The sequence below is a fragment of the Ovis aries genome, chromosome 15 (assembly GCF_016772045.2).
Source record: "Ovis aries strain OAR_USU_Benz2616 breed Rambouillet chromosome 15, ARS-UI_Ramb_v3.0, whole genome shotgun sequence".
NCBI classification, from domain to species: domain Eukaryota; kingdom Metazoa; phylum Chordata; class Mammalia; order Artiodactyla; family Bovidae; genus Ovis; species Ovis aries.
Genome location: NC_056068.1, coordinates 80320466 through 80341987, shown reverse-complemented (window position 1 = coordinate 80341987; position 21522 = coordinate 80320466). Strand labels below are relative to the sequence as shown.

Genomic DNA, 21522 nt, shown 5'->3' with positions numbered 1-21522 from the left:
TTAAGTTAATTTTTATGAGTTGACTGAGTCATTTTATACAATCAACATGTTCACGCTAAATTTTCCGAAAGAACAGAAGAGGCAGAGTCCAATAAAAATGGAGAAAAAAATAAAAACATTTTAATTAGAAAATCACTGCATATAAGTTATAATTGACTGAAATTATTCTGAACGTTCATATAAATATAAACACGACATATCTGTCAGTATGTTTCTCATCTTGGAACCATTTCTAATTATTATTTTAAATGGTTCTTTAAGAACTATTTTAGGTTACATAAAATTATCAAAAATAGAACCAAATGTTTCTGTGTAATATTGTGGCAGGCTGAAAATAGCCTGCCTAAAGATCCAAGGCTTAATTACTGGAATCTGTGAATACTAATTTATATGGCAAGAAAAATGACTATTTAGAATGATTATTAAGAATTTTAATTTGAGAGGTTATCCTGAATTATCTGTGTATCCTAAACCCTAAGGAAATCCCATGTATTATTATAGGAAGGAGACAGAGGATAGGATTCTGGGAAAAGGCAGGAAGACCGGGAATATGGGTGCTTATCTAGTCAACAACTGCACAGGCAGAATCTGTCTAGTGTAAAAATTTGAGAACTCTGGACTCTGAAGGCTTGCAACCTTCAGAGGAAGATTTGGATGATAAATTTTGATTGATTCCAGCTCTTAGAGACCCATTCCCCACCCGTCGTGGTGTTACAGGCAGCTGTGTTTGTGTTCCTAGAGCAGCTTGCAGCAGCCAGGGTGGCAAAAAGGACTCTCATCTTCAAGATATTGGGAACTTGTGCCCTGCTTTCTGATTGTTGCTTCTAATCACAAAGTTGCAAGCAAAGAGATACGCAGCCATGGTTGCTGCAAAAGAAAATTAGAGATACCAAGGGAACATTTCATGCAAAACTGGGCACTATAAAGGACAGAAATTGCATGGACCTAACAGAAGCAAAAAAGACTAAGAAGAGGTGGCAAGAATACACAGAACTGAAATGAAATGAAAGTCACTCAGTCACGTCCAACTCTTTGTGACCCCATGACTATACAGTCCATGGAACTCTCCAAGCCAGAATACTGGAGTGGGTAGCTCTTCCTTCTCCAGGGGATCAAACCAACCTAAGGATAGAACCCATATCTCCCTCACTGCAGGCAGATTCTTTACCATCTGAGCCACAAGGGAAACCCAAGAATACTGGAGTAGGTAGCCTATCCCTTCTCCAGCAGCTCTTCCCGACCCAGGAATTGAACCAGGGACTCCTGCATTGCAGGTGGATTCTTTACCAGTTGAGCTACCTGTGAAGCCCAGAATACACAGAACTATACAGAAAAGATTTCAATGACCCAGATAACCATGATGGTGTGATCAGTAACCTAGAGCCAGACATCTTGGAGTGCAAAGCCAAGTGGGCCTTAGGAAGCATCACTATGACCAAGGCTAGTGGAGGTGATGGAATTCCAGCTGAGCTATTAAAAATCCTAAAAGATGATGCTGTGAAAGTGCTGCACTCAATATGCCAGCAAATCTCGAAAACTCAGCAGTGGCTACAGAACTGGAAAAGGTCAGTTTTCATTCCAGTCCCAAAGAAAGGCAATGCCAAAGTATGTTCAAACTACCACACAACTGCACTCATTTCACACACTAGCAAAGCAATGCTCAAAATTCTCCAAGCTAGGCTTCAACAGTATGTGATCTGAGAACTCCCAGATGTTCAAGATGGATTTAGAAAAAGCAGACGAACCAGAGATCAAATTGCCAACATCCACTGGGTCATAGAAAAAGCAAGAGGATTCCAGAAAAACATCTACTACTTCTTCACTGACTATGCTAAAGCTTTTGACTCTGTGGATCCGAACTAACTAATGAAAAGTTTTCAAGAGATGGGAATACCAGACCACTATACCAGCCTTCTGAGAAATCTGTATGCAGGTCAAGAAGCAACAATTAGGACAATAGACTGGTTCCAAATTGGGAAAGAAGTACGTCAAGGCTGTATATTGTCACCCTGCTTATTTAACTTATGTGCAGAGTACATCACGAGAAATGCTTGGCTGGATTAAGCACAAGCTGGAATAAAGATTGCTGGGAGAAATATCAGTAACCTCACATATGCAGATGACACCACCTTTATGGCAGAAAGAGAAGAGGAACTAAAGAGCCTCTTGATGAAGCTAAAACAGGAGAGTGAAAAAGTTGGCTTAAAACTCAACATTCAAAAAACTAAGATCATGGCATGCGGTTCCATCACTTCAAGGCAAACAGGTGGGGAAACAATGACAGACTTTATTTTATTGGGATCCAAAATCACTGCGGATGGTGACTACAGCCATGAAATTAAAAGACACTTGCTCCTTGGAAGAAAAGTTATGACCAACCTAGAAAGTATATTAAAAAGTGGAGACATCACTTTGCTAACACAGATCCATCTAGTCAAAGCTATAGTTTTTCCAGTAGTCATGTATGGATGTGAGAATTGAACCATAAAGAAGGCTGAGCACTGAAGAATTGATGCTTTTGAACTGTGGTGTTGGAGAAGACTCTTGAGAGTTCCTTGGACTGCAAGGAGATCAAACCAGTCAATCCTAATGGAAATCAACCCTGAATATTCATTGGAAGAACTGATGCTGAGCTGAAACTCCAGTACTTTGGCCACCTGATGCGAAGAGCTGACTCAGTGGAAAAGACCCTGATGCTGGGAAACATTAAGGGCAGGAGGAGAGGGAATGCAGAGGATGAGAGGGTAGAATGGCATCACTGACCGGATGGACACGAGTTTGAGTAAACTCCAGGAGATGGTGAAGGACAGAGAAGACTGGCATGCTGCAGTCCATGGGGTTACAGAGTCAGGCATACTGACCAACAACCCCCTTCAGCTGAAATGATTTCCAGGGAATTTAAAAAGATGTGTGTGTGTTAGTCACTCATCATGTTCGACTCTATGTGACCCCATGAACTGTAGCCTGCCAGGATCCTCTGTCCATGGGGTTCTCCAGGCAAGAATACTGGAGTGGGTTGCCATTCTCTTCTCTTGGGGATCTTCCCACTCCAGGGATTGAACTTGGGTCTCCTGCATTGCAGGCGGATGCTTCACCATCTGAGCCACCAGGGAGCTGCATGTAAAAATACAGTGCTCTTTTTATTTGCTCACATTATTTTTCTCTTTTCCCCCTCTTTGGGAGCCCTAAATTAAAATCTAGGACATTCAAAAATGACTACATATATGGGGACATTGGAAAGTGACCACAATTACCCAGGGAAAGTTCAGAAAAGACCTGAGAAGACCTTAAGTTTACATTCCAGGCTGATTCTTGGCATCCTGCAACAATAAAAAGGCAAAAACAAGAAATAAAAGCAATAACAGAAAGCATCAAACCCTGGGGAAAGAAGAGAATCTTATGTCCAGAATTAGCAGATTAAATTGCTTAGTTTTAAACAGTAACAACAAGAAATCAGCAAGCAAACAAACAATTTCAAACAGAAACTGTCTCTGAAAAAGACCTGATTTTAGATTACTAAACAAAAACATGAAAACAGTTGTCTTTAAAGTGCTCAAAGAACTGAAGGAAGATGTGCAAAAAGTCAAGAAAGCAAAATGGAAATCTCAATAAAGAGATAGAAAACCTAACAGTAGAAGCTATCCCTGAGGAAAACCAGATGTCACGCTAACAAGAAAAAAATTTAAATTAGATAACAAAAATCTGGTCAAAGAACTAAAGGATACCAAGTCTGAAAATTCAAAGGAAAAATATGAGAACAATTTCTCACCAAATAGAGAACATCAATATAAATATACAAATTATTTCAAAAACCAAATAGAAATTTTAAGTTGAAAATAAATTAAATATAAAATTTACCAAAGTTGATTAGTAACAAATTTAAGCTGACAGAATAAAAAAGAGTTTTAAGATAGCCAGTCTGAGGAACAAAAATTCAAAAGTAACGAAGAAAATTAAACAGTCTCAGAGACAAACAGGATGCTATAAGATCCCCCATTATATGTATAATTTGGGATCTTAAAAGAAGAGAGAAAGCGCAAAAAGAATATTTGAAGAAATGATGCCCAAAACGTTCCCAAGTCTGAGGAAAGAATGAAATATATATAGATTCAGATATTTTAGCAAAGTGAGACTTAAAATATTAATGACAAAATTATTAACATATTTATAACATTACATAATTTGTTATTGCTTAAAGAATCCACCTGCAATGCGGTTCGTTTTCTGGGTCAGGAAGATCCCCTGGAGAAGGGATAGGCTGCAGTATTCTTGTGCTTCCCTGGTAGCTCAGCTGGTAAAGAATCTACCTGCAATGCAGGAGACCCCGGTTCATTTTCTGGGTCAGGACGATCCCCTGGAGAAGGGACAGGCTGCCCACTGCAGTATTCATGGGCTTCCCTGGTGGCTCAGTTAATAAAAAAACCCACCTGCAATGTGGGAGACCTGGGGTTGATTCCTGGGTTGGGAAGATTCCCTGGAGGAGGGCATGGAGACTCATTCCAGTATTCTTGCCTGGAGAATCCCCATGGACAGAGGAACCTGGCGGGCTGCAGTCCAGGGGGTTGCAAAGAGTTGGACACGACTGAGCAACTAAGCATAGCACATCACATTGTAATTCTTGGTGCTTAAAAGTTTTAAATCAAACTGTATATATTTAAGTCCATTGAAGTATGCCTTTAATTCTCCCTATCATGTTAATAATTCTTTTTTTTTTCTTCTTACAAGATTACATTGCTTTACATGGGCATTTATTTTCCTAACTAAATTTCCATCTTAATAAATTATCTAAAATTAATGTATTTTACATGATAATTTTAATCGAGGAAACATGTAAAGCATGAAAAGAAATGTAATTTTAGGCCTGCCTACCCAGCGCTGTGGGAGCAGGCACACACAGTCTGGCCATACTGCAGCACCCAGGCCTTGGCTGATAGGGAGCCCTGCAGTGACACGGACTAGGCTTTTGTCTTTTAAAAATAAAACTGCTCTAAGAGGAACAAGATGGCGGAGGAGTAGGTGGACGTGGAATATATCTCTCTCCACAGATACATCAGGAATATACCTTCAGATACAGAGGTGCATGCAGAACACCAGCTGAGAGCGGACAGGAGGACCTGACCAACAGAAAAGAATATATAGACCCACGCAAAACTCGAGATCAAGCCTTGAACCTTTGGAGGAGGAGCACTGACTCCAAGACCCTAGACTACCAGAGAATTAACCCTAGGGTGTATCAAATAGTGAGAACTCACACAAAGGAAACCACTGGAATACAAGACCCAGCATCACCCAACCACCAATAACAGCCTGTGTGGGACACCTCATCTAAACAACAAACAAAACAAAAATACAAACCCAATCATCAGCAGACAGGATTACTACCTTACTGAGCCTTGCCCATCAGAGGATAAACAAACAAATGAACAAGCAAGAGCTCAGCACAAAGCTCACCCTATAAGAAGCTTACACAAACCACTGGACCAACTTGAGAGGGCAGAAACCAAAAGGAAGAAAGAATTCAGCCTTGAAGCATGGGAGAAGGAGACCTCAAATACAATAATTTAAAAAATAAGAAAAGGCAGAGAAATGCTACACAAATGAAGGAATAAACTAGAAACACAGAAGTCCAGATAAATGAGGAAACAGGCACACTGCCTGAAAAAGAATTCAGAATAATGATAGTAAACATGATCAAAAACCTTGAAAGCAAAATGGAGAAAATGCAAGAATTAATTAACAAAGACCTAGAAGAACTAAAGAGTAAACATTCAGAGAAACAACACAATTACTGAAATTAGAAAGTCCTCTAGAAGGGATCAATAGTAGAATATCTTAAGCAGAATGAATCAGTGAGCTGGAAGATAAAATGGTGGAAATAACTTCTGAAGAGCCGAATAAGGTGAAAAGAATGAAAAGAACTGAGGATGGTCTCAGAGACATCTAGGACAATATCAAACACACCAACATTCGAATTATAGGGGTCCCAGGAGTAGAAGAGAAAAAGAAAGGATAAAAGAAAATTTTTGAAGAGATTATAGTTGAAAATTTCCCCAACATGGAAAAGGAAATAGTCAATCAAGTCCAAGAGGCACAAAGAGCCCCACACAGGATAAATCCAAGGAGAAACACACCAAGACACATACATAATCAAACTAACAAAAACTAGACAGAAAGAAAGAATATTAAAAGCAGCAAGGGAGAAGCAAAAAGTAACAAACAAGGGAAGCCCCATACACTTAACAGCTGATCTTTCAGCAGAAGCTCTGCAGGCCAAAAGGGAATGGCAGGATATATTTAAAATACTGAAAAGGAAAAATCTACAACCAAGATTACTGTACCTGGCAAGGATCTCATTTAAAATTGATGGAGAAATAAAAAGATTTTCAGATAAGCAAAAGTTAAGAGAATTCAGTACCACCAAACCAGCTTTACAATAAATGTTAAAAGGACTTATATAGTCAAAAAATACAAGAGAAGTAAAGAGATCTACAAAATTAACCCCAAACAATTAAGAAAATGGCATAAGAACATATATATCAATAACTACTTTAAATGTAACTGGATTAAATGCCCCAACCAAAACACACAGACTGGCTGATGGATACAAAAACAAGGCCCATATATATGCTGTCTACAAGAAGCCCACCTCAGACCTTAAGACACATATAGACTGAAAGTGAGAGAATGGAAAAATATATTCCATGCAAATGGGAAGCAAAAAAAAAAAAAAAAAAACTGGAGTAGCAATTCTCATATCAGACCTTAAAATAAAGACAACAAGAGATAAGGAAGGACACTACATAATAATCAAGGGATCAATCTAAGAGGAAGACATAACAATTGTAAATATCTATGCACCCAACATAGGAATACGTCAATACATAAGACAAACACTAATAGACATAAAAGGAGAAACTGACAGTAACACAATAATAGTAGGAGACTTTAACGCCCCACTCACACCATGGACAGATCATCAAAACAGAAAATTAATAGGGAAACACAAGTCCTAAATAATACATTAGATGAGATGGATCTCATTGATATCTTTAGGACATTCCATCCAAATGCAGAAGAATAAACCTTCTTCTCAAGTGCACATGGAACATTCTCCAGGATAGACCACATCTAGGGTCACAAATCAAACCTAAGTAAATTTAAGAAAATTGAAATCATATCAAGCATCTTCTCCAACCACAAAGCTATGAGACTAGATATCAATTACAAAAAAAAAAAAAAAACTGTAAGAAACACAAACACATGGAGATTAAGCAACACACTTCTAACTAACCAACAGCTTACTGAAATCAAAAGGGAAATCAAAAAATTTCTAGAAACAAATGACAATGAAAACACTACAACTCAAAATTTATGGGATGCAGCAAAAGCAGTCCTAAGAGGGAAGTTTATAGCAATACAATCCGACCTCAAGAAACAAGAAACACATCGAACAGACAGCCTAATATTACACCTAAAACAACTGGAAAAAGAAGAACAACAACAACAAAAAAAAACAACAAAATTAATATAAGGAAAGAAACCATAAAGATCAGAGCAGAAATAAGTGAAAAAGAAACAAAAGAAACAATAGTAAAGATTAATAAAACTAAAAGCTGGTTCTTTGAGGAGGTAAACAAAATTGACAAACCTTTAGTCAGACTCATCAAGAGAAAAAGACAGAAGAATCAAATCAACAAAATTAGAAATGAAAAAGGAGTGGTTACAACAGACAATGCAGAAATACAAAGGATTATGTGAGACTATTATGAACAACTCTATGGTGATAAAATGGATAATCTGGAAGAAATGGACAGATTCTAAAAAAATTAAGTCTTCCAAGACTGAACCAGGAAGAAATAGAAATTATGAACAACCCAATTACAAGCACTGAAATTGAAGCTGTGATAAAAAATCTCCCCAAAAAACAAAAGCCCAGAACCAGATGACTTCACAGGAGAATTCTATCAAACATTTAGAGAAGAGCTACTGCCTATCCTTCTAAAACTCTTTCAAAAAATTGCAGAGGAAGGAACACTTCCAAACTCATTCTACGAGGCCACCATCACCCTGATACTAAAACCAGACAAAGACAACACTAAAAAAGAAAACTATAGGCCAATATCACTGATGAACATAGATGCAAAAACCCTCAACAAAATTTTAGCAAACAGAATTCAGCAACACATCCAAAAGCTCATACACCATGATCAAGTTGGGTTTATTCCAGGAATGCAAGGATTCTTCAATATACAGAAATCAATCAATGTGATACACCATATCAACAATTTGAAAGAAAAAAACCATATGATCATCTCAATAGATGCAGAAAAAGCCTTTGACAAAACTCAGAACCCATTTATGACTAAAACTCTTCAAAAAATGGGCATAGAAGGAACCTACCTCAACACAGTAAAGGCCATATATGATAAGCCTACAGCAAACATTATTCTCAATGGTGAAAAACTGAAAGCATTCCCCCTAAGATCAGGAACAAGACAAGAGCATCCACTTTCACCACTATTATTCAACATAGTTCTGGAAGTCCTGGCTACAGCAATCAGAGAAGAAAAAGAAATAAAAGGAATCCAGATTGGAAAAGAAGAAGTAAAGCTCTCACTGTTTGCAGATGACATGATATTGTACACAGAAATTCCTAAAGATACTATCAGAAAATTACTAGAGCTAATCAGTGAATTTAGCAAAGTTGCAGGATACAGAAATCACTTGCATTTCTATATACTAACAATAAAAAATCAGAAAAAGAAATTAAGGAATCAATCCCATTCACCATTGCAACAAAAAGAATTAAATATCTTGGAATAAACTCACCTAAGGAGACAAAAGAACTGTACACAGAAAATTATGACACTGATGAAAGAAATCAAAGATGACATAAACAGCTGGAGAGATATTCCATGTTCTGGGTAGGAAGAATCAATATTGTGAAAATGACTATACTACCAAATGCAATCTATAGATTCAACGTGATCCCTATCAAATTACCAATGGCATTTTTCACAGATCTAAAACAAAAAAATTCACAATTTATATGGAAACATTTCCTTCTCCAGGGGATCTTCCTAACCCAGGGATCAAACCTGGGTCTCCTGCATTGCAAGCAGACGCTTTAAAGTCTGAGCCACCAGGGAAGTCTCATATGGAAACATAAAAGACACCAAATAGGCAAAGCAGTCTTGAGAAAGAAGAATGGAACTGAAGAAATCAACCTTCCTGACTTCAGATTACACTACAAAGCTACAGTCATCAAGACTGCATGGTACTAGCACAAAAACAGAAATAGAACAACATAGAAAGTCCAGAAATAAACCCATGCACCCATGGGTACCGTATTTTTGACAAAGGAGACAAGAATATACAACGGGGCAAAGATAACCTCTTCAATAAAAGGTGCTGGGAAAACTGGACAGCTACATGTAAAAGAATGAAATTAGAACACTTCCTAACACCATACACAAAGATAAACTCAAAATGTATTAAAGACCTAAATGGAAGACCAGAAACTATAAAATCCTTAGAGAAAAACATAAGCAGAATTCTCAATGACATAAATCAAAGCAAGATCCTCTGTGACCCACCTCCTAGAGTAATGGAAATGAAAACAAAAGTAAACAAGTGGGACGTGATTAAATTTAAAAACTTTTGCACAGTAAAGGAAACTACAAGCAAGGTGAAAAGACAACCCTCTGAATGGGAGAAAATGACAGCTAATGACAAAGGATTAATTTCCAAAATATACAAGCAGCTCATACAACTCAATACCAGAAAAACAAACAACCCAATCAAAAAGTGGGGAAAAAACCTAAACAGGCATTTCTCCAAAGAAGACATACAGATGGCTAACAAACACTTGAAAAAATGCTCAACATTGCTCATTATTAGAGAAATGCAAATCAAAACCACAATGAGATATCACCTCACACCAGTCAGAATGGCCATCATCAAAAAGTCTACAAACAATAAATTCTGGAGAGGGTGTGGAGAAAAGGGAACACTCTTGCACTGTTAGTGGGAATGTAAACTGATACAGCCACTATGGAAGATGGTATGGAGATTCCTTTAAAAACTAGGAATAATACCACCACATCACCCAGCAATCCTACTCCTAGGCATATACCCTGAAGGAACCAGGGTTGAAAAAGACACATGTATTCCACTGTTCACTGCAGCACTATTTACAATAGCTAGAATATGGAAGCAACCTAGATGTCCATCAACACATGAACTGATAAAGATGTTATGATACATATACACAATGGAATATTACTCAGCCATAAAAAGGAATACATGTGAGTCAGTTCTGATGAGGTGGGTGAGCCTAGAACCTATTATACAGAGTGAATTGAGTCAGAAAGAGAAAGATAAATATCACATTACAATGCACATATATGGAATCTAGGAAAATGGTTCTGAAGAAATTATTTACAGGCCAGCAATGGAGAAACAGACATAGAGAATAGACTTATGGACATGGGAAGAGGGGAGGAGAGAGTGAGATGTATGGAAAGAGCAACATGGAAACTTACATTACCATATGTAAAATAGATAGGCAATGAGAATTTGCTGTATGGCTCAGGAAACTCAAACAGGGGCTCTGTATCAACCTAGAGGGGTGGAATGGGGAGAGAGATGGGAGGGAGTTTCAAAAGGGAGGGGATACATATATATACCTATGGCTGATTCACATTGAGGTTTGACAGAAAACAAAAAAATTCTGTAAAGCAATTATCCTTCAATAAAAATATAAATTAAAAAGAGAAGTAATTTTATTAAACGCAAGAACAAACAAAAAGGCAATAAGAAATCAATACTCAGATCTTTGGAACTATTTTCATAAAAGTTAATTTTTTTAATATAAAACCTGATGCATTTTCATAAATGAAAGGACAAGGTGAAATATAATTTTAAAAAACTAAATATATAATATTTATATACATTATATACTAACATAGTCTATTTCCATAAGTCAAAATATTTATACTAACACTATATTCTCAGACACCAAAATATAGTTCTACATACTATAACGGTAGATCTATCTCATGTCTGTCTTAAGTTTTTCCATCTGTAATTGTTTGGGTTTCATGAGTTTCTCATGAATGACATGTATGTGTGCATATGCTAACATATGCATGTAAACGTACATGTTTTTGTAAGAGTGTGGGTGAACATGCTTATTAAGAAGAATTTCTGTAATATGAACTCCATGTTCATGAGTGATTTTCTTTAACCTATTACTCCTAGGTCTTATTTTTTTTTTAAGATTTTGCTTTGTAGACTTAACAGTTGGAGAAACTACTATAAGAAATTAGAAAATTGGAAATAAACAGTTAAAGATTTTTCTCAGATGAATCCAAAGTGGATGGACAGTGCCTTACTGTACATTCAAGGTTTTTCCAGTATGAATCCCATAGAAGACTTTGCCTTCCCCACAGCCGTCTTGAAGGCACTCTTGACCTTGATCCTCAGGCCGTAGGCCAGCGGGTTCAGCACGGGGATGGCCGTGGCGTGGAACACGGATGCCACTTGGTCTGAGCCCAGGGAGTGGCTGGAGCTGGGCTGTAAGTGCACGAAGATGCCGGTCCCGCGGAAGACGGCGACGGCGGTGAGGGCAGCGCAGGCGGAGAGGCCTCCTGGCGCCCTTGAGAAGAGCGCATCCTCAGAATGGTGACAAATACAAACAGGCAGGAGACGAAGATGACCAGAACAGAAAAGAGGCCGTTGAAACCCACCGCAGAGAAAGGAACCATCTCACTGGCGTAGCTGTCTGAGCACGAGCGAGCCGGCAGGGGAGCAGCGTCTCAGAAGGAGCGCCTGGCCGCGCCGGCCTCGGGAAGGAGGGCCTGAGAAGCCCCGGCGCGGCCGGAGGCGGCCGGGGAGCCGCGGCGCAGGCAGCCGGCGAGCACGCGCGCACGCCCCGGTCGGCGCGGCGGGGGCGCAGGGCAGGGCTTTGCACGCGGCGGCACGGCGGGCACAAGCCATGGCGCCGAGAGGAGACTTCCTGCGGTGATGAAGGCCACGAAGAAGAAGCACTGGGCGGCACACGCCTCGTAGGAAACGGTTTTGTCTCCTGTGAGGAGTCCAGCCATCACTTTGGGAGTGACCGCTGAGGAGGAACCAACGTCCACCAGCGAGAGCTGGCTGAGAGAGAAGTCCATGGGCGTGTGGAGACGAGAGGCCAGCAGGATCGGCTCGTCACCCCCAGGTTCCCAACCAGGGCGAGGAGGTAGACGAGAGAGAAAGTGGTGAAGAGCAGGGTCTGCACTTCCGGGTCATCGGGTAACCCCGCCAGGACGAACTCAGTCACCTCGTAGTGTTTTCCACGGAGATCAGCTGGGAACTGTGTGGCTGCGCTGTAGCAATGGGAAAATAGAATAAAAATAATAAATGAAAGGAAGGCTCCATTGAAATCAATTAGCATGATCACTGTGCTTTATTTCAGTATTAAAATAACTTGTTTCCAGGACTGTTTAGATTTAAAGCCTGACCACAACAGTTAAAATAATAAGTTATTTAAAGGTCATACAGTATCCCAGTTAAAAGGATTTGGGGATAATGCATCCCAACCTCCTAACTTCATTTGTCACTCAGTTGTGTCCAACTCTTTGTGACCCCATCAACATTAGCCCACAGGCTCCTCTGTCCATGGGATTCTCCAGGCAAGAATACTGGAATGGGTTGCCATTTCCTTCTCCATCTTAACTTTCTAGAAGACTAAATTAAGGCAAAGACAAGAAAAGAAAGAATTTATGCTATTTCATCACGTTGGTTGCTAACTAGAACAGCTCTGGCTCCCAATTCAAAGTTTCCAAAACAAAAACAAAAATTATTCTTTAAACTAAACTTAGTAAAATACATATGAAATTGGATTAATTTTACTTCAGCTTACTTTTTTTGGCTTTCCATTGTGTCAAGAACAGTGTTGTCCTAAAATGTTCTCACTACACTGTACAGTAAATAGGGTATATAATTTACCCCATAGTGGAAAACAATAGAAATTTGTGCCCATGGAATAAAGACATCTATAAAACAAAGTTTTTAATTTTTACTAAATTTATGCAGCTTTTAACTTCTGCACTCAAATGCTCCTGATCTGGACTCATGTTATAGCCATATTAAAAGATGCAGCTTCCAGCATCACCTTGTACAGAACTGACTAATTTCTTTTCTGGTGGCATGCAAGATCACTTGGCTATCAATTATCCCATCAATTTTTCCCAGCAGCCAACTAGGTTGGTAACGCAAACTCAAACTATGTAAGTTGTTAGATATTATAATTCAAACAACAGGTTTGATCTATCTGTATTGGAGAGGTGGATGACCTATAATATGACTTGCCAATAAGGGTGAAATCAAAGGACTGATAACATCATTCATGACATTTGTTTTCCCTACAAATTCCTTCTACTATATAATTTTAAATATGGTGGTCTGAGATAGACTCATTCACAAAAATGAGAGTTTTTAGCAAATGCCTGAACGGAGTAGGGGAGCAGGACTTGAGTATACTAGGGGGAAGGGCACAGCCCAGGCAATGAAAATGAAAATGTCACTCAGTCCTGTCCCTGTCTTTGCAACCCCATGGACTGCAGTCTGTCAGGCTCCTCTGTCCCTGGAATTCTCCAGGCAAGAGTCCTGGAGTGGGTGCCATCCCTTTTCCAGGGGATTTTCCCAACCCAGGGATCAAACGCAGGTCTCCTGCATTGCAGGCAGATTCTTTACCAGCTGAGCCAAAAGGGAAGCCCAAGAATACTGGAGTAGGTAGCCTTTCCCTTCTCCAGCGGATCTTCCCAACCCAGGGATCAAACCCAGGTCTCCTGCACTGCAGGCAGATTCTTTATCCTCTGAGCCACAAAGGGAGCCTGTAACCCAGGCAGAGGAAACAGAAAATACGTGGCTCTGGGATCTTCTGCATTCAAGACTGTTCCAGGAACGGCAAGAAAATCAATAAGGCTGCAGTTGGAAGGTGAGAGAAGTGCAGCAGTGTGAAGCTAAAGTGCTTTCACACACTACTTTAAGTTGTTAAACTTTTATTCTGAAAGAGATTGGAAAGCATCATAGGATTTGAACCCAACATGACCTAATCTGAATTCTTTGAACAGAATCACTCTGGTAGGTCTGTAGATACTTGTATTTAGCAAGATAAAGATGAAAGTTGCAAAAGAAATTATAGGCTATTATATTATTCCAGGTAAGAGAAGATGATGGCTTAGACCAAGGTCGTAGTGAGAGAGATAATAAAAAGTTGTTCAATTTTGGATATATTTCAAAAGTAGAGCTGACTGGATTTACTGATACATTGCATATTGACAGTAGAGAGAGGGATCAGTGCTGACTGCTGTTTTTAAAAGAATGATGGGAAAGGAGCAGTTACTTGGGAAAAAGAGAAAAGGAAATCTTATTAAGTTTGAGATTCCTTTTGGCAATCCAAGTAAAAGTATTATATCAACAGCTCTGATACAGAAGTCTGGAGCTCAGAACAGATGGCCAGATACCTCAGTTCAGTTAAGTTCAGTTCAGTTCAGTCACTCAGTTGTGTCTGACTCTTTGTGACTCCATGGACTGCAGCACGCCAAGCTTCCCTGTCCACCACCAACTCCTGGAGTCTGCTCAAGCTCATGTCCATTAAGTCGGTGATGCCATCCAATAATCTCATCCTCTGTCATCCCCTTCTCCTCCTAGAGAGAGGATGTCTCAAATTAGATTAATTTTAACTTTCTTAGGCTTCCCTGGAGAAGGCAATGGCAAACCACTCCAGTACTCTTGCCTGGAAAATCCCATGGATGGAGGAGCCTGGTAGGCTGCAGTCCATGGGGTCACAGAGTCAGACACGACTGAGCGACTTCACTTTCACTTTTCACTTTCATGCATTGGAGAAGGAAATGGCAACCCACTCCAGTGTTCTTGCCTGGAAAATCCCAGGGACAGGGGAGCCTTGTGGGCTGCCATCTATGGGGTCGAACAGAGTCGGACACGACTGAAGCGACTTAGCAGCAGTAGCAGCAGGCTTCCCTAGTGGCTCAGTTGGTAAAGAATCCATCTGCAATGCAGGAAATCTCCTGCAATGCCAAAGACCTGGGTTTGATCCCTGGGTCAGGAAAATACCCTGGAGAAGGAAATGGCAACCCAACTCCAGTATTCTTGCCTGGGAAATCCCTTGGACAGAGGAACCTGGTGGGCTACAAACCACAGTGTTACAAGAGTCAGACACAACTTAGCAGCTAAACCACCACCATGAAATCTCTTGGAAATTTCTGATGGCTCAGCATACATATGTAATATTAAATCCAACACATTAAAACACCAAAGGGTGCTTCCCTGGTGAGTCAGTGGTAACAACAACAACAAAAAAAAAAAACCTGCCTGTCAATGCAGGAGACACGAGTTTAACCCCTGATCCAGAAAGATCCCACATGTTGCTGAGCAACTAAGCCCAAGTACCCCAACTGCAGAGCCTGTGCTCTAGAACCTAGGAGCCATAGTACCGAGCCCAAGTGCCACAGTACTGAAGCCAGAGCCCCCTAGAGCACATGCTCCGCAGCAAGAGACACCTCCTCAACAAGATACCCTTGAACTGCAACTGGAGTAGCCCCTGCTCACCACAGCTGGAGAAAGCCACACAGCAAGGAAGACCCAGCACAGCCAAAGATAAATAGATACATAAAAGTTCTTAAAAGTATCAAAGAAAGCATTTAGACAGACTAATATTAGATTGCTTTAAGGTCTAAAAAATAAAGAGATTTAGTAGCAAAGGAATATGGGAGAGGAGGTTACTGCCTCCTGAGATAGATAGCTGACCTGTCCCAGGACACAGAGAGATTTTGGTTACACAAGGGAGGTAGAGAACTTTTGAAGGAAAAGTTAAGTGTGTATCGGGTTATGCTGATGGCTGACTGTAAATTCCAGAGTGGAATGATATCAGAAGTTGGGCAGGAGTGGAGCTGGGATCAGTAAAGGAGAGATACAGAGGTGTGTGGGCATGATTTCGTAGGAGTTGAGGGCTGGTATGGCAACCCTGAGCTTCGTGCTGAGTGACGGCAATAAATGTAACAATGAGGTGAGTCCTCCGGTCTCAAGGTGAAAATAGGGGTTGGAAGGTGATTAAACAGGCGAGGGTCATGACCGGAGCATGAAGATTTCTGGGCAAAGGTCACTCCTGCAGCTGGTGGTATGAGAGTCATTTACACAGAGCAGGATGACTAGGATATCCTGTTGATTCCTTAAATACTGCTCACTTAAGTAATAGTGTAGATACAAATTTCCCAAATCCTGGAAACAAAATTTGTTCTAGGAATCAATATAAAACTCCCCACCCAGTTTCTCCTCCACATGGGAAGTCTTAGGTCTTAGTACAACACTCTCCTGGAGGAAAAATGAAGCTAAAGCTTGTTAGTCAAGATAACTACTATGATCACATTCCCTAAAAGGGAAAATTGAGATTGGAACAGTTTAAATAACTTGTTCAAAGTCAAGCAAGCTTATACTCAGCCAAGCAGAGACTCATGGTCTTCCTGTGCTTTTTTCAGTGTCCCATGATAAATATACTTTGTAAATATATAGATATAAATATATGAAATATACAACATAAATATATAGAAGTTCTAATAGGACCTCTATAGTGTTTAGGCAAAAACTTTCAATTGTGTAAAACAGATAAAAGAAATATTCAGAGAACTTAAGCCCCAGCTCTGAATAAATCAAGGGATAAATGGCTTCCTTAATACATTTTCCTGACTATATCTATTTATGCAAATTTATGCACGCAGGAGATTTCATCCAGTTGATTTGTAGGCTTACCTGACTGCCTGAACAATACAACATGCAAATCCAGCACCTTCATACGTGAGTTGACCTCAAATCAGAAACTCAGCTAATGAAAGCAAGTAAACATTCTGTTGTGATGCTTTTCTTTAGTGTTTGACCAAAAGGTTTAAAGTTCCCTAGCTGCAGGAAGAAATTGGAGGGAAAAAAGTGGTTTTAGCCTTGGAAGCAGTGAACAAGAGTTCTACTCCTGGGTCTGGTCCTCACTCTTCCTAAATAAGTCGCTTAACCTCTTTGAGCTTCCGTATCTTTATCTATAAAATAGAAATAATAAAAAGGCAGTCCCAACAACATCTTGCCTGAAGACTACTGCTATGATAAGAAAATCCCTACAATACTTCATACTTGGTAAGGGGTGGTCATCACAATCACAGTCATTATCAGTGTTATTTAAGATTGTTTTTCCCTGGACATTGTTACTGCTCTTAGCAATACCACAGTTGGGGGGAAGGCCATTGTTGCTACTGGACAACCATTAACAAATCAAAAGAAAAATAAATGGCCAAAGGAACTCTGATTCTTGGGCTGCACTTTCTAATATGAGGACAATTAGAGTGATGTGGGAACCAGGAGGGAGTTGTGTAGACATGGAATTCTCAGAGGACAAATACCCTATGAGGGCTACAGACCTCATTATCTCACCTAACTAGGGAACAGGTGATTGACCTGTCTGCGGGGGTCCAGCTCTGCCTGTTGAGGGAGATCGTGAGATTGTGTTCACTATTTGCAATAATTCTCTTTGTTGTTGTTTATTAGTTGCAAAGCCGTGTCTGACACTTTATGACCCCATGGCTGCAGAATGCCAGGCTTTCCGGAGTTTGCTCAGACTCATGTCTATTGAGTCGGTGATGCCATCCAACCATCTCATCCTCTGGCGTCCCCTTCTCCTCCTGCCCTCAATTCTTCCTGAAGTTGCACTAATTCAATCATAGCATGACCCCCAGAGCTGCAATTTGACATAAATACTGGGGGACAGAGACACAGGTTCTGTCATTAAACAAGACATAGTGGACCCATGGACTTAACAGTTCACTTAATTCACCTTAAGTATTTGTACAATGAGAAGAAATATCAGCTCATTAATCCCAGATGGATATAAACTATAACTGTGAGACATGGGACTCTATACCCATGCAAAATTAAACCATTCTTGCATAGGCTTAAGCAATGCTTAAGCTTAGTGAAGAAGATAGGCAGCAAACAAGGAAATAACCTAAGCCTATGAATATATATAGAAAAACATATATTTATATAGCTATATATATATATAAGCATCTGAATGCAGAGTTCCAAAGAATAGCAAGAAGAGATAAGAAAGCCTTCTTCAGCGATCAATGCAAAGAAATAGAGGAAAACAACAGAATGGGAAAGACTAGAGATCTCTTCAAGAAAATTAGAGATACCAAGGGAATAGTTCATGCAAAGATGGGCTTGATAAAGGACAGAAATGGTATGGACCTAACAGAAGCAGAAGATATTAAGAAGAGGTGGCAAGAATACACGGAAGAACTGTACAAAAAAAGATCTTCATGACCCATATAATCATGATGATGTGATCACTAATCTAGAGCCAGACATCTTGGAATGTGAAGTCAAGTGGGCCTTAGAAAGCATCACTACGAAAAAAGCTAGTGGAGGTGATGGATTTTCAGTTGAGCTGTTTCAAATCCTGAAAGATGATGCTGTGAAAGTCCTGCACTCAAGATGCCATCAAATTTGGAAAACTCAGCAGTGGCCACAGGACTGGAAAAGGTCAGTTTTCAACCCAATCCCAAAGAAAGGTAATGCCAAAGAATGCTCAAACTACCTCACAATTGCACTCATCTCACATGCTAGTAAAGTAATGCTCAAAATTCTCCAAGCCAGGCTTCAGCAATACGTGAACCATGAACTTCCTGATGTTCAAGCTGGTTTTAGAAAAGGCAGAGGAACCAGAGATCAAATTGCCAACATCTGCTGGATCATGGAAAAAGCAAGAGAGTTCCAGAAAAACATCTATTTCTGCTTTATTGACTATGCCAAAGCCTTTGACTGTGTGGATCACAATAAACTGTGGAAAATTCTGAAAGAGATGAGAATACCAGACCACCTAACCTGCCTCTTGAGAAATCTGTATGCAGGTCAGGAAGCAACAGTTAGAACTGGACATGGAACAACAGACTGGTTCCAAATAGGAAAAGGAGTATGTCAAGGCTGTATATTGTCACCCTGCTTATTTAACTAATATGCAGAGTCCATCATGAGAAACGCTGGGCTGGAAGAAACACAAGCTGGAATCAAGATTGCCAGGAGAAATATCAATAACCTCAGATATGCAGATGACACCACCCTTGTGGCAGAAAGTGAAGAGGAGCTAAAAAGCCTCTTGATAAAAGTGAAAGAGGAGAGTGAAAAAGTTGGCTTAAAGCTCAACATTCAGAAGACAAAGATCATGGCATCTGGTCCCATCACTTCATGGGAAATAGATGGGGAAACAGTGGAAACAGTGTCAGACTTTATTTTGGGGGGCTCCAAAATCATTGCAGATGTTGATTGCAGCCATGAAATTAAAAGACGCTTACTCTTTGGAAGAAAAGTTATGACCAACCTAGATAGCATATTCAAAAGCAGAGACATTACTTTGCCGACTAAGGTCCGTCTAGTCAAGGCTATGGTTTTTCCTGTGGTCATGTATGGATGTGAGAGTTGGGCTGTGAAGAAGGCTGAGTGCTGAAGAATTGATGCTTTTGAACTGTGGTGTTGGAGACTCTTGAGAGTCCCTTGAACTGCAAGGAGATCCAACCAGTCCATTCTGAAGGAAATCAACCCTGAGATTTCTTTGGAAGGAATGATGCTAAAGCTGAAGCTCCAGTACTTTGGCCACCTCATGCAAAGAGTTGACTCATTGGAAAAGACTCTGATGCTGGGAGTGATTGAGGGCAGGAGGAGAAGGGGATGACCAAGGATGAGATGGCTGGATGGCATCATGGACTCGATGGACGTGAGTCTAAGGGAACTCCGGTAGATGGTGATGAACCAGGAGGCCTGGCGTGCTGCGATTCATGGGGTTGCAAAGAGTCGGACACGACTGAGCGACTGAACTGAACTGATAATTTTGTGTATATGCATATATATGTAACATTATGTATAAGATAAACAAGCAATTGTACATGGAAAAATAAGAGAGACAAGAAGATATCTGACTGGACAGAATGCTTTCTAAGGGAAAGTTAACACATCACCCCGGCCTAAAAATGACAAAGAAACAGTGTGGGAAAAATCATCCCATAGAAAACAAAAAACACGGGATCACAGTTCCAAATTTCAAGTAAATTGCTAGAATCTAAAAGAAGGCGATGTGGCTTCAGCATAGGTCTCAAGGCCTCTTCCTCAGCACTTTACATTTTCACATCCTCCCAGAATAAAACCCTAATAAGAGAAAATAAAAACACCCATTCCCTAAATCGAAACTGTCACCAGGATTATTGGTCTGCATCACTGTACTGTAATAGATGGGTTAAAAGGAAAGCACTAATATCATCCTGCCAGAAGCAATGAACTTTGGGATTCACAATTAGCTTGAAAATTGGAAACTATTTGTTCTCACTAACTTGGAAATCTGTATCATTGGGAGAAAAGCCATCACTGTGCATTAAAGAATATCCATCATGTCAAAAAATTATAGCAAGTGGTTTTAATGATGGTATTAGTGCTCTCTACTGTGTGAGCCGGGCGTGATAGGAAATCTCTCCGCTGCTAAGTCGCTTCAGTCGTGTCCAACTCTGTGTAACCCCATAGACGGCAGCCCACCAGGCTCTGCTGTCCCTGGGATTCTCCAGGCAAGAACACTGGAGTGGGTTGCCATTTCCTTCTCCAATGCATGAAAGTGAAAAGTGAAAGTGAAAGTCATGTCCGACCCTCAGCGACCCCATGGTCTGCAGCCTTCCAGGCTCCTCTGTCCATGGGATTTTCCAGGCAAGAGCACTGGAGTGGGATGCCATTGCCTTCTCCAGGAAATCTCTCTACCTCCTGCTAAATACAGCTCTGAACCTAAAACTATTCTGTAAAACATCTATAAAAAAATTAAGCTATTGGTACATTGCTAAAAGGGCTTCCCTGTTGGCTCAGCGGTAAAGAATTCAACTGCAAAGCAGAAGAAGCAGGTTCAATCCCTGGGTCAGGAAAACCCCCTCAAGAAGGAAATGGCAACCCACTCCAGTGTTTTTGCCTGGGAAATTTCATAGATAGAGGAGCGTAGCCGGCTACAGTCCATGGGGTTGCAAGAGTCAGATGCAGCTTAGCGACTTAACAACACATTGGTAAAAATCAAGTTACATCATTACATCTAGGGCACATATTGGACATAAACATGGGAGTATAGAGACACAGGCTGCAACATTAAACAAGCAAAAAGGATCCCAGACTTACTCCAACCCCTCATTCCTTAAATCTTTACACCACTGTTAAGAATTATCCATTCATTCAACTATTTCTTGATGCCAAGTGAGTATCAGCCACAGTCTGGAGTCTAGGAAGACATATTCATTCAAAACTCCAATATTAGTCTTACTAGTCTACTGTGCCTAAGTTGAGTGGAGAAGACAAGCATGAAAGAAACACACAAATAAGAATATAGTTATAAATAGAAAAGGGTCTCCATATGACAGTGAATAGTAAAAATCTACTGTGAATTGAATGGTCAGA

The 21522-nt window shown here is 40.2% G+C and overlaps 1 pseudogene; it reads right to left on the bottom strand.

Moving 5' to 3' along the window:
• Positions 1–98: 98 nt before the first annotated feature.
• Positions 99–12439, bottom strand: LOC132657905 (olfactory receptor 5B12-like; annotated as a pseudogene).
• Positions 12440–21522: the final 9083 nt, after the last annotated feature.